This window comes from Anser cygnoides, chromosome 1 (genome assembly GCF_040182565.1).
Source record: "Anser cygnoides isolate HZ-2024a breed goose chromosome 1, Taihu_goose_T2T_genome, whole genome shotgun sequence".
NCBI lineage: Eukaryota > Metazoa > Chordata > Aves > Anseriformes > Anatidae > Anser > Anser cygnoides.
In genome coordinates, this window is record NC_089873.1 from 151,807,686 (window position 1) to 151,822,443 (window position 14,758).

General features: G+C 37.7%; 1 long non-coding RNA gene across 1 annotated transcript; it reads left to right on the forward strand.

Annotated features, from left to right (window-relative positions):
* Positions 1 to 698: 698 nt before the first annotated feature.
* Positions 699 to 14,464, forward strand: LOC125184988 (uncharacterized). Its single transcript, XR_007169726.2, has 4 exons — positions 699 to 756; positions 7,268 to 9,555; positions 11,163 to 11,220; positions 12,298 to 14,464. It is a non-coding gene; the product is annotated as an uncharacterized lncRNA (long non-coding RNA).
* The last annotated feature ends 294 nt before the right edge of the window (positions 14,465 to 14,758 follow it).

Below are 14,758 nucleotides of genomic sequence, written 5' to 3' on the forward strand. Positions count from 1 at the left end.
CTGAAATGTATTTGTGCTTCTAGTGTACCTGCCATCCTGCCCACAAACTTGCACCATCACTGTGATCGTCCCCAGCATATTTTTTAAAGATTTCTCTCTCCCTTCCTACCTTTCATTCTCTCCTTCCTTCTCTCTCTCGTTTCTCTCCCTTTCACTCTTTCTTTTTTCTTACTTTTTAACATTATTAATATATAGAAATAGGATGAACTGATGAAATCACACCTGAGATAGGAGATAAATAACAAGTCTATTACTTGTTACTTTTGTAAATACTACCTACGGCCACCTACAAATAGAACAGTTCTCTTTGCCTTCTTTCTTTTGACATATTTCCAGATTTATTACTGTTTGGAATACCAAAATGCATAGAAGTGAATGATGTTAGGAAAAATCCACTACAGCTTTGAGACACTTGTTTTCCAGAGGTTGCTCTCCATTACAGGTATGTACCTACAGTTAAGGTTTGCTAAAAATACCATAGTTCATTACTACTATGGTTATTTGGCCTTGATAATTCTGAAAATGCATGCTATTTATGTTTACACTGAACACACATGAATGCATGGCAAGGTCCGATTGAACACTGAAGGAAAAAGGCAGTCTTCACCTTGAGGAGTTTACCAGCTGAAAATACAGGGGCAATACATGGTGAGGGTGTGTACATGCAAATATAGGGCTTACCACACAGGAGCAGTCAGGCTGAGAAAGGTTGAGTCACAGGAGAGGAATGAGCAATGGCCTGGCAGGAAACACCCTGTGAGTTCCAAACATTCTTATTTTTGTTTGATGGAGGTTTGGGTAGGTGGGGATCAGGAAAAAGCAAAGGCATGGGGAAAAAGGCAAGGACGTTTCAAGATATGGAGAGGTGAGAGGAGAACAGACATGCAGTGAAGATGAGAACAGAGAAACAGAGAGGTGTGGGGGTGAGATGGGGTTGCAAAAACCAGCACGTGGGAAAGGATAATTAAAATTCATGTGTGTCTGTCAGCCGTTAAGCCTCTTTTACCTTTGCTTTGTTGGCTTCGTTGTCAGGCTGGATCCTCCCTGTAGTCTTTTCCTCATTCCAGGCTGATCCTGTCATTGTTTAACACAGTTGTGCATGAACCGTGCATACAGACCAAAAGCATAAAATTATACAGTGCCCTTAATTGAAAGATTGAAAAATAGCTTTACTGCAACAGTTTATACAATGGTTGACATTTGGGGACTGATCTTAGGCTACTGTACTCAGTAAGTGCAATTTAATATTGTAACTTTTAAGTATGAAACCAATGATTTTTCTTTTGGCAGATGGAAATTATTCTTAAACCACATGAACTTTTTGGGCTGAGACGGGAACTTCTGTCTTTACCTACCTGTTTAAAGATTCAGTTAGCTAATAATGTTTCTCAGTTATGCACGAGACATAAAGTCTGAATCTCAAAAAGGGTGTGTGTTTATGTATTTGCTTCAGTCAGTGAGTATATTAAATTTCTTTAATATTGAAATGTTTTTTCTTATGTGTTGGGAATTTTTACTTTTGCTTTCAAAGGTGATAGTAGTTATGGGGTAAATAAATATCCCTTGTCACTGTCACTCTTACCCTCTATGAAAAACAAAACACAACTAAGGTCTGGTTTTATCAGTCTTTCTTCTTGCTCCCCACAACTTGTTTGAAACCAGAAGATTATTTTTTTTCTGGAAACCTGTATTAAACCAAAAGAGTTTGAAATGGGAAGGCACTCTGTTCCCCATTTTCTTTGATAAAACATAATGAAAACAGCAAAGTAGATCCAAACAGCATCTAAATTGTCTGAATAGTGACAGTATCATGGCTGAGCCATATATATTTCAATGCCTGGTTATTTAAGCTTAGTTACTGGTTGCCAGAATTACACTCATGAGACCCCAATGTTTCTTATCCATAAATTCATTTTTTAGTTAAAATTCAGAAAATACCCCCCTACAAAATAACAAAGAAAACCTAAACAAACCATTCTCTGTATGAAGACAGTACTTTTGTAATTCAGTAAATTCAGTCCTTGTATCCATAAGCACAGCATTTGCATAGTCAGCACTTGTTCTTTTAAACACAATTAGAAAAACAAAACATCAATGGGAAATCAAGCTGATTTCAATATTGTTCAACAAAGCAGGAATCATCTGGCACAGTAGGAATTTCTTCTTCCATTTTATCTGAACAGCAGGCTAGGAGCACTTTAGTATTAAGATATTTCATTTTCTCTAAAAATTGTACTGAAGACTGCAGTGTGGTATATGTAATTTATAAATATTTGAATTTTATAATTATTTTCATACAAGATGGAGACAGAACCCACCAGAAATCTTCAAGTAGTGAATATTCTTATTACTGAAGTCTTACTTCAAGTATTAGTGTCAAACTTGCATCTTTTGATCACATATGCCGAATCTTTCACGTTAGAATAAACTTTTTAATTTACTTTTCAAACAGCCTCTTTCATGAAAGTGCAGCTAATGGCATCCTGTTTGCAGCCTCTGTGCTCTAACACTTCGTTCAAACTAACACCTTTACCCAGAGCTCATTAAATCAGCACTTACATGCCTTCAATACAAAGGGAATAGTTTCAGGATGAGCACTGGGTGTCTGATCTCCTTTTACACAGATTATCCTTTTTTCGCCCCTGCTCTAGGCATTGCATGAGTGAACTTATTCCTGAAATACTGTACTAAGAAATGGCTTCATCCTCTCTCTTATTAAACTGTCACAAAACATATCTGAGAGCTAGATAATCCACTGCAGTGTATTTGGAAATTCAGGAGATCATGTAGCAAGTCTAACAATAGAAAAAAAGAAATGCTCATCTTCTATCAACCTCCAAATTACTATTCTTTATTAGCATTATCTTTTCCAGCTTTGTGGAACTGAAACCTTCTCCATGTTAAAAAACGAATGTTATGCATTTAATATATTTAAAAATCTGAGTCTGAAACTGCTTGAATGAGATGTGATCACATTGTCATAAATCACCCTATCTTTTATAACACGAAAGTAATTATTTCCAAAATCTAATGTCAAATATTTCTGGTTTGTTTTTCCTCTCTTCTTCCTTTCATAGCTTTTCAAGTTGCAACAACTGAGTCCCAGATAGAAAAGGAGAATTTCATTCCTGTGGAGTGATTAGGGACTCATTTCAAGAGAGTCAGGCTATGGTTGTCAGCCATATGTGTGCGCTTTTTAGAAAGGCTAGTTGACAACACTAGGTTTGGGTTTCAAGTTGTTAGATTCTTACTTCATTTAAGGTCTTACTTCACTACCATTAAATAACAAAATGGTTACAAATACTTTTGGTGATGAAGTAGATATCTAAATAAATTTCAGTCTGTTTTATTTTGTCCAGCCCTCAATTTTGAATCCAGATCCATAAATGAGATACTTCTGGTGAGATTAGTTAAAGACAAGGGGATAGCTATACAAGAGAAAACCCTCCTTAGCATTTGAAAACAATTAGGAAACTTCAGTAGTATCTATATTCTCCTCACTAATCATTCTGATTTACCCCCAAGTTAAATAATTTCCCAAGGGAAGTAACCATCCTCATATATTTCCCAGGAAAATAGCCACTCAGTAAGTACTTAGATCAGTAGGCTTGCCCAATTGTGATGATTTCTAACTCTGGCTCAGGAAGGCTTTCTGTTGCAAATTCATGGAGGGTAAGAAGACAAATAAGGGACTTATTACTATATACTAGTCCTGTTGCATATGCACCTGTTGTTGGCCACTGCTGAATTGTGATACTGCAGTAGTTTTATTATTTGACTGCCTTTTAAAGCTGATCTTAGGTAATTATAGACAAAGAAAGGGCACAGTTAGGTCTGTTATTTTAACTCATAACAGCTCACATGCTGAGTAGGAAGCCACCTAAACCAGCCGTACATACGTTGAGGACAAGTCTGTCACAAGTCTGTTTTGTCTGTGGTAAAACTCCCATTGGACCTTATTGGCAGCAAAAGGTCCTAAATGTGTATGCAGTGGTGCTTTCAGTGGAAGATGATGGACCTTAGCAGGAAACAACACCAAGCAGGGTCATGCCTCAAAACATAGTTAAGTAGGAAGGTCTTATCAAATAATCTTTTGCTTTGAATAGGTTGTGAAATCTCACTCAGGCAATTTGGTTGCTTTTAAATCCCCAAGCAGCAAAGAGAGGACAAAAGGCAGGATCAGCTCTTGGGTAGGGTTCTTCAGAGTTCATTCTTGTATGAAGGCATTCTTGTATGAGGCTCAGAAAGTGAGCTCAGCCTTGAATCTGAAGCTTGATCACACTGGTTTTCCTGGATCTTACTGCCTCTACAAGGGGAGCTTGTACAAGCTGTCTGGAGTGGCAGAATTGCACAGGAAGGTTTTGGAATGGTTAACACAGACCCTTCAGGGATCTACAGTGGTGCGCAGTCCCCTAGAGAGCAATTGGATTCCATTCATCTGTCACTTTATCATACCAGGTTTGAAAATAAATAAATAAAAATAAAAATAAAAAGTCATGTTTGATTTAAAATTAGAAAGAAAGAAAGAAAAAAAAAATGTTCCACTTCATTAAATGACCTCACAATGTATTTGGCAGCTTTGTCAGGAAGTTTGCTCGGAAAAAAAAAAAAAAGTGGAAAAAAAAGAAGGAAGAAGGAAAGAAAAGAAAAATCCAGTGAAGATTATGAGTGTTTTTACAAACTGTTATTCTCCCTTCTCCAAATTTCTGGCCTCTCAGGTGAAGCATTGTGTGGCTGGTATCTTGACTTACCATTCTCTCCCAGGCTCTGCAGGGAGTATCAGGCCATCAGCACTGATGTTCAGAGCAAAGCTGTGAAAACAAACCACAGTAGATTAGTTGGGCTGCTGACCAGGTTATTTAGAGCTAACCGCTCTGTGTGCCCTTACATCTCAACCAAACAATTACCCTTTTCCATTCTTTTATTTGTTCATGCACTTATCAAGGAAAACAGTGTTTGCAAGGGGACATTTTATTAAATAGGATGATTCATTTAAGAACCTTTTCTTTGACTGCAGAATGCCAATATATTCTGCTCTTTAATTAAGAGAGCAAATAGCACAGAAGACATATCAAAATGATAGTTATCTGAAATTACTTGATTATCTGAAAGAGATGCTGAAGACAGTACTGGAAATGCTGTAGCTTGATTCTGCCATTTTGAACAGTTGTTCTTATATTGACAGCTAGGCTTTTTACAATAAGGTCACCAATAAAGTGAGTGCTATTTCATGAAAATTAGTATTGGAATACAGAATTTAAAATTAAGATATAAAAGGAAGAGGTAGATACTTCAAAACTGAATATTTATCTCTCCATTTATTTTTTCTTACCTCCCAGAAATGATTTAAAATGATTTGTCTACTTGATTTGTACCATTTTTATAACTTAATGTATTTGTGGTTAGAAGTAATGGCAGGTGAGTGAAGTAGAGCCGTCATTTCAAGGGTGAAATCGCAGGGAATTGGAGAGGAATTGTTATCCAGCTTTTTATTAAAGGCACCAGGGATCATGTTCCCTAAAAGAAAACACTATACAAAGTGATTTGAAAATCACTTTCAATTTTTTTTGGACATTTTAGGACTACAGTACTTTCTAAAGGGTTGTCATTTGTTCTTAAGTATTGAGATTTAACATCAATTCTTTATTTAGTGCAGCAGTAGAAAACATTGAGCGTGCCCTGGCTTTGTTGTGAATGAGTAGATGCTGTCAAGTTATTAATGCTTCAAGAAACTCACTGAAGTATTTATTCTGCTTTTGTTGCTTTAAGGCTTATGCTCTTTTTTTTTTGTTGTTTCTTTTTCTCCCCTGAGGTTTCTGTTGAATTGTATACAGACAATACTTGTTCATAACTATCCATGAAAAACTCAGTTAATAATGTCAATTGCTCTCTGGAACAGTATGATTTGCTATTACCACACACACACACGTGCACGCGCTACAAGGATAGTATTTCTTACGAGCTTGACCCAAGATTAGTAATTTGCATCTTGTCCAAGTGATTGTTTTTAAGCTTACTTGGAAAAAGGAGGAGAAAATAAAATCTTCTCAAATATGCTTCTCAAACTCTGTACAAGATGGTAGATTTTTCTTCTCTGTGAAGAAAAAAATGGCATGACAAATTGCCAAAAGATCCTCTAGAGATGTACAGAGCACTAGAGCTCACATTTTATCCTTTTCCCATTTTGAAGCATTAGCTTTAAGCTCTTGAACAGAGTATGCAAACAGGAGAGAAAGATTACAGCAGGAAGAAAGGAGTTAAAGAGGTGTCTTGAAATCCATCTCTAGGCTGCATAAATATCACTGTGGTTAATTCCTCCATTTTTAGACATTCCTCACTCAAGTTATTTTTACTCATCAAATTCACACTTCATACCTTAAAAGAGAGGTTGAATAAAAGACTTTTGCTTAAGGCTATCTTAATGAACTTGAGATGCAAAGTCTAATTTAATAAAGTAGATACTTTGACAGCACATCCAAACCTAATACCTTATACACAGTCCTAGCTCAAAGCAAATGCTCCAAGAATATCTTGTTTATTGTTTATACATAAGCTCACTTCAAACTGTTACTCCTGGGGTAGAGAGCAGCTGGAGTAGGCAGGGCACATATTTGTTTTCTTTCTTTCCAATGAGATTATCTCAAAGACATTTCTCCCCTTCTCCTCCTTTGCCTTCTTCACATAAAGCAGAATAGAGCACAGCTGTCAGGGAGCAAAAAACGTGAAACCTCATCTTTATGCAAACCTGTACCTTTTCATTAAACTAATTCACTTAAATCAGTGCTGAACTCATGTAGACACTCTTATTTAGCTTTGAACCATCTGATTTGCAGTTGACTTTACCAAACTGAAACAAATGTATCTGCACTGCCTCTTAGTCCTCTTTAATAAAGCAGGTTCAAAATCATCAGCAAATGTCGAGCACTCCAACACATACAGAGAACCAGCAGACTCTGGCTTCTTTTCTCAGTGCTTTACTTCATCATGCACTAAAAAATCTGACAAATGAACTGGGGAATGTCTGTTTATTGCTTGCAGGGCCTGCTGGGGCAGAGCTGTCTCAGATCACTCAAATCCCAAGCTACAGTGAAAAGTCTGTAAAGTCTGTGTCTTTTAAATGGTAAATTTAATGAATATTAAATGATATTATGAAATTTGGCTTTTCTGTAAGTAAGTATATTTCATGAAGTTTCTGTGGATGTACGATTAGAGATGACATTATGAGATGGTTTTAAGGAACTTTTTTTTTCTTTTTTTTCCCCCCTAGCTCTCCTGGAGAATCTATCACAAATACAGAAAGTTTGTCAAAGCTAAATGCCTGCTCTGAGTACTGTGGATGGTGTCTGGGACACCAGCATACTGCTAGTTGGAGAAGCAGTCACCCCTTCCCAAGAGGAACTTCTCTGCCCGTGCCTTACAGATGGCCTAATTATAAAGAAAGAAAAGAGAAACATTGTGGAGATGCAAAAGACAAGTTGGGATTCCCCTCTGGCAGCTCCTCCTTCCAGGCTCTGTAGAAATGATTTTGTTTTTTGGGACATATAGAGGGACACTCAGTCTATGTCTCACACACCCCAGCCAGTTACTCCTCAGGTCTCTTCATGAGCGGTCAATGGTCCATGATAAACACTCACTTTTGGATGCCATCTTTTCAGGATCCTAATGGTCCCTCTCCCATCAGCTTAGGCTGAGTCTTTTTATGCTGTACATTTGAGGTCTGCCTTCTTCCCCTGCATTAGGGCACAGACTTCAGGAATTCTTCACATTGGAGCAATAGGACTTAAATGGTATTATTTATATGTTTATTTTCTGGAGGAATGCTTGGCTTGCTGCAATGACCAGATCATCTGTCCCATTAAAATGTTGGACTTTGGAGATTGCTCATGCTCTGTCATTAGAACAAGAAACTTGGTTTGCCAGATGGGCATGTTCTTTACTTCAGCTCAAATGGCAGTTTTAAATATCAGTTCCTCACATAGCTTTTCTCTTGTATCAAAGAGGAGAAAATTACAATTTCCCTCTGATGCACTGTCCAGAGTTGGCAACTTCTAAACTATGAAGATAGGGAGGGGTGCTGAATCTCTGCCTATCTGTTACAAGAAACTAATGGTGTGTATCATCTGATTTTCCAGTGCCCACCAAATCTTGAGTGGAACTTTTCCACATCTTCAAGCCACTTTGCACATGCACAGTTCCTTTCAGTGTTGAAACCTTTCTACCCTCCATGTCGATTAAATCTTTGGTATTTATAGCAAGGATTGACTGAGATGGTTATGTGCAGAAGCCACTCAGAGTTCTATGTAAGAATATGAAATGTTTATCTCATTTCAAGACTCCTGTGATTTGTCCAAAATACAGGGACAATTTGTACTGATCTGGGTGAGTCAATTCCTAAGCTGTTTCAGTCCTGGAAGAAGCGGGAAAAAGAGAATAAGAAAATAGTTTGGCATGTGGTAAGGACACAGATATAGGTGTAATAGAGAGGAACTAAAAGAAGGATGGAGCAAATAGTGTGGAAAAATGCCAGCAGAAAAGACTGGGGGTGGTGGTGGGGTGGAGCATCTGAGCTTGTAATGTCTGCAGTCATTACGCAATCTCTCGGGTTCAAGATTTGTATGACTGAGGAATCATCTTACCACAGCATGCTGAGGAGCATCCCAGGAGGAAACAGTAGATAAGCACAGTAAAGACCTCAGATCATTCTGCAAGAGAAACAAAATAAAAATGAACAGGCAAAGCTTCCTGAATGCCCCAACATTTGGAAAAGGTCTTCCATAGGGTCATGGCAATGGTAGAAGCTCTGCTTGAGGAGGACTGGAGCTGTCCTTCCTGTTCATTCCAGTCTGGAAAATGTTCATTCATTAAACCCAGAAAGATGTTATGCAAGGAAGATAGTGAACATATGCCCTTTGGAGACTGAGCTTTGCCTTGGGAAGGAAAAAATGTGTGTGCCCGTTTGTGTCAAGGTGGCTTGAATCATTACAGCTTTGTAATGCCTATCTTAAAATACCTCTTCAGGATTGTGTCAATTACAAATGAAAAAACAAACAATAATAATAATAATAAAAAAATAAAATTAGTCTGTCTGAGTAACACATATGAGACTGTTTACAGATTTGACTGAATTTTGGTGATGTTATTTGGTGATGTTTTTAGGAAAAGGAAGAGAGAAAGAGGAGGATGAACAAAGGTGTTTGTGGGAATTGTCATTAAAACCAGACCGAGATTCAACCTTGGCAAAGGAGATACTGCAATTCTGCTATAATGAGGAAATTAAGTCAATAAAGAATGCATTCTCTCAAAGCCAGTGGACTACAACACAAGCTTGTTTAGAATTACTGTTAAACTGTGGTACACTTCACAAAGAAATAGATGTGAACATTTCAGAAAGCAGTCATCAAGCACCTTGTTGTTTGCCAAGAAAAATAGGCAATTATGAACATTATGTCCAACTATGCATCATATCGGCTCCAATCAAAACCATTTAAATCCAGTCAAGCATTGCTTTTGCGCATAAAACCCTACCCAATGCTTGATTATACCTCAGCATACCAGGTATGTAGCCTAGGATGTTGGCCAATAACAATATTCCATTGTCTAGGAATTTTAATCCATCCATCGATATTTATAAATGTCATAAACTTGATCGCAAAACATTACAATTATCAAAACCCTTGCTGTTTTAACTTTTGAGTCCAAATCTACTAAAAAACCTTTGAAATTAAAAGCAAACAAATAAATAAAGTCTGATGAAAAAGGGGCACTGACATGCTTTTAAGTGGAAAAACTGGACATAGAAAATGGCTTAGTTTTTCTACACTTCTTTACCCCTCCCCAGGTGATGCTGCCTCCCAACAGGGTAAAATTATTATGTAGAGAAATTGGTTTAGGCTGCACATACCCAGACTGAGAAAAAAAAATGCTTCAATATAGATACATTAAAAACAAACAAGAAACCTTACAGGCACTTTTGTGGTCTCGGAGAAACAATGAATTCTATTCCTCCTACTGCTCTGCTTTGGTAACTAATCAGTGTCGTCCCCCCCACCCCCACCCCCCACCTTTTTTTTTTTTTCCCTACGAAAGCTCTTTATATTGGAGACTTACTCTAAAAATGTGTCACTTGCTGGTATGTAAGCGCCAGGTCAGCTCAGCAAGTGTCAATAGCACGAGGAGTTAGCACAGATGAGTGACCGATGTTTTAATGTTATGTCAGTTTGACTTGCTGTGAGCACAGACATATGCTATTGAATTTACAACACTGACAGAGCTCAAGTAGGGCTCCCCATGCTTACAGCAACTGGAACTGAGTTACAGTTAGAAAAAAGACAGGAATTTTCTGCTTCCTAGAAGAGCTGCTCTGGGATTCATCCATCTGCATCTACGCTACTCAGCTATCCTCTGGATGAGTATTTACTTTCAACTTCTCTATTCTAATGTACTTTTTCTTGCCCCCCCCACCCCCCCTTTTCTTTTTGCACAGCTTTCAGTGAGAGATAGACACTTGCCTGGTTCCTTTCCATAATAAAAATGATGACCAAAATATGTGTCAAAAATCTCTTTCCAAGAGCAGTATTGCTGCCAAAGACTCCAGACAAATTATGTGGCTAAATGCTTGACTCTTGAGTACGATGGCCACAGTTTAACTGAGAGATTTTATCATTGGTATTTAAAATGGCACATATAATCTTAAATAGGAAAACAGTGGGATTAAATAGCTTTGGCTGTCAGTTCATGACCAGACGTCCTAAGAATCTTTGAGAGACCCTCACTTAAGGAAAAGACATGTACAGCAGATGACAAAAAAAGGTATTTTTTCAGATACCATCAAAGGTGAGGCTGCACAGAGGTAGCTGATTTAATTTAATTGCAGCCAGTATTGGAATGTAACTGCCAGAAACAGGAATGCTTCCTTCATTTGGTCTGATTTATCATTACAAGAACTAACAGCTCCTTCATAAACTACTGGAGCTTAGCTCTGACACATATCCAACAAAGTTACACAACTTGTTTAACATCACAAAGAACATAATGCTTCTATTTACCCCTAAAATAATGCCTATCACTTTTCACAGCATCATACCAGAATTCATGAATCAATTTTGACAACATATGGGAGAAAAGGAGATTTTTAAAATTATTATTATTTATATTTTTTCCAGGAGAACAGAGAGAACATGAGCTTTATTTTGAAAGATATTTACGACCCCCAAAGTTTAGGTAGGTACCTAAGATACGATTAGACACTGAACTGAATTTGTTGAAAAGGGTGGTAGGCACCTAAATGCCTTTGCAGTGTGCTGGCACTAGGCAGCTGGGTAGTCTCTTAGGCAGAGATTTAGGCATGAGCCTCTCCCTCCTCACACCCACCGGCTGGATGACTTGCACCTCTACCTAATTTAGATGAGTGCTATTCTTTTTTTCCCTCAAGGCCCTAGAGAATTTCCCTGATTATTTACCCTGTGTAGCCAGTTCTGCCTTAAAGAATCTGGCGTTAATCACTTTCCCTAAGTTTCTTTCACTGCAGATCCAGGATAAATTGGTATCAAATTGGGAGCTAGGTTAAGCAGATGGTGTTGCTCACTATTCATGTGTTTTTTGTATATCGCTAGTATGTGTGTATACATGTGTGTGAGCGTGTGCATGTGTGTGAGGGAGTATTATTCTAACGCAAACAATGATAACGTAAGCCAATGCTTCAGTGATCCATGACTTTCTTACACTTTACCTTGATTCGCCCTCCATGCTTTGCTCCAGCAACCTCACACACATTATTTTTCTTATCTTTATGCAGTAACTGAGAATTTGCATTCAGAAAAATATTAAGGTGCTAACAAATTCAGTTACTTAATTTCCTTTGATTTTAGTAGGAATTATAAGCTTAATTAAGAGCTGTATGTTTAACTATGTTTGTTGATCTGTGTGTTGGTGAGTGGGTAGAAACTAACTCATTTTGGGAGAAAAATACAAAATTTATGAGAGTATTTTGGAGCAAAATGAGAAAATACTTCAAATGCTCCAAGAATTCTAACATTACTGTGTGGGCATTAATCTGACTTCACTTTTCAGTGTTGATCTCTATTCAAAAATGCATTAAATGATTACTGAATCAAACTCTGAATATTATATTACTTTTGAGTACAAACTAGAAACAACATCAAAATGAACCTGGAGTGCTTTTTTACTTGAACTTTGTATGTGATGATATTAAGATGCTGAATATTTCAAAGGCTGAAAGTATTTATAGCTTTTGACTTTTAACCATATTATGTCCTTTGCCTTATTTCTTGTCCTCAGTAAATGTCAAGTGGGTGTTGTGTAGAACTGAGAGAGACCATTCTCAGGAGAACATCCGTCTTCAGTAAGTGGAACTCCAGATTACACAAAGCTGCAGGCATAAAAGAAGCTGCAAAAGCAAGTTCAGCCTGAAAATGAAATCATTTTCTCTCAGGAAAAAAAAATAAAAAAGAACATGAAAGTGAAAGTAAGGACTTAAAGGAAATCATCATGCTTTTATAAAGTTTACTTTCTATCTAACAGTATATATATATATAATTGAATCTGTTATACCAGTTTTTGTTTTAAACATTGCTGTTGTCTTTTCCTAGAGTTGGCATATTTACATAAATAAATAATTAAAAAAAATGCATACACAAAAATGAAAACAGAAAAAGTCCAAATGCTTACTCTGTTCCCCAAAATTATGATCTTTGTGAATTAATTAAACTAAGTTCTTTGTGAATTCAAGATATTCTTTTAAGAAGACTTTTAAAGGCTCTGAGCAGAAACTTTCTTCAGGATGTAACTCAACCCCAGGGAACTGTATCTGATTTATCTCAGCATAAAGGAGCATAGAACTTGTTTTGTAATGCATGTATAGAGTGCAGAGTGCAGGTGATGACTTGAGCTATGAAAATTTACTTTATAAAACCTGCACCCACACATTCTGAAAGCACTGTCAGGTTTACTAAAAGGTTAACGAAAGTTGTGAACCTTTCAAGTAAACCTATGGCTAATTTTGTGTATCTTGATTGATTTATGGTTACATGTATTTGACAAGCCAAAGTTCAGCTTTTTTCCTTACTGTCTTACACTTGGAGTTATTTTGCTTCTTTGAGCCTGGAACTGAAACTGAGTTTCCTGAGATACAACCCCTTGGAAACTGAAACCAAGGAATCTTTTCTACAAATCTAAGGATGGAAACTGCTGAGTTTCAGGCAGGTCTGGATACAGCTCAGTCCTCTTTTTAGCTCCCCTGAGATCCTGCAGTCCGTAATTGAGAATAAAAGATACAAAATAGCTGTATATGCTCTGCATTGTTCTGTGATCTGAAGTCTCTTCCTAATTTCCTGTTGCACAGTTCTGTATGAAAATCCAGAACATGGTGGTTGCATCTTTGGAGCTAGGGAATGGAAACAACATGTTTAGGATGATCTTATGCTCTATCTAAGCTTGGCTGCAACAGCAAACAAAACACAGAAGTCTGTGACTGTAATATGCAGCAGGCCCAGATTTACGGGCCTCTGTTGACAGTCTGCCTCTCCTGTTGGTTTAGGTCCTCCTCACCGTGCTTGCTTCAGGCCTGGCCAGAAGTTGTGGAGGCAGGTGGGGGAACTAAGCGGCTTCACAGATGCTCCACGTGGTGCCACCTTGTGCTAGCATTGCTAACCTTTTACCCCTCACATAAATCCATGTCTCTTGCTGCTCTTAACTGAGAGCTGAACTGGGGCCTCTCTGAGGTTGGACGTGTCTCCTGTGCACTGCCAGCAGCAAGGCTGAGACTCCACCAAAGCACCTAATGCTTCATCTAGACCACCCAACAATAGTGTGAGGTCAAGCATTGCTGGAACCTAGTCCTGTGGGTGTCCAGATCTGGCTAGAGTGAACTTTGCACTCTACCAGCAAATGTACTGCAGCATCCTCTCCATAGGAAGAGGAGAGGCAGGGAAGGGAGAACATTACCCATATTTTTTTATTTTATTTTATTTTTTTTCCCAAGATAGATGTACCGGGGCCTTCTAGGAAGTAAGAAATGCTCTCAGTTTCTGCAACTGGACATAGTTTTGGTTGGACTTATGCCCTCTGAAGAAACCTCTGTCATGACTATACAAGGACCCCAAGGAGACCTGTGCTTCAACACAGATATTCATATAACGTGTTTGAAGATAGGTGTTCTCATCATCCTCCATTTTGTTGATCTGTAATATTGATTTGAATAGTTTTAAGTAATTTTGTTTCACTATTTATATAGACTAAATAGATAATACCGACACTGTAATCAGGTATGACAACTTTCACATTAAATTTCTGCCTCATGCCCTGATCTCTACGAAGTCTGTGAAATGCACAAGTGAATATGTATACAATATGGAGGCTATCGTTTCCTGTAATCTGCAGTATGATTTTTATTATTTGAGGTGATTACTTTTTATGTCTATCTTGAAATAAAATTCTTGTAATTGTACTGTTCTGGGGAATCCAGTTTGTTTTCCTATTTTCTTTTGAAATTTAACGAATTCCTTCATAAAAGATGAGGCATTGAATAGAGAGAGCCTGCTTATGGGTCATACTCTTCTGGCTGTATACATATATAGGTCCTCACAGTCTCAGTACATGAAGGTTTGAAGGTTTCCTTGCAGCAGCATCAAAACACAAAGAGCAAGAAGCAGCCAGGACATAGAGAAAAGCATTGCTAATTACTAAATAGCTACTGCTGCTACTGCTAAATCAAGTATTTTGTACCAAAAATAATCTGCCT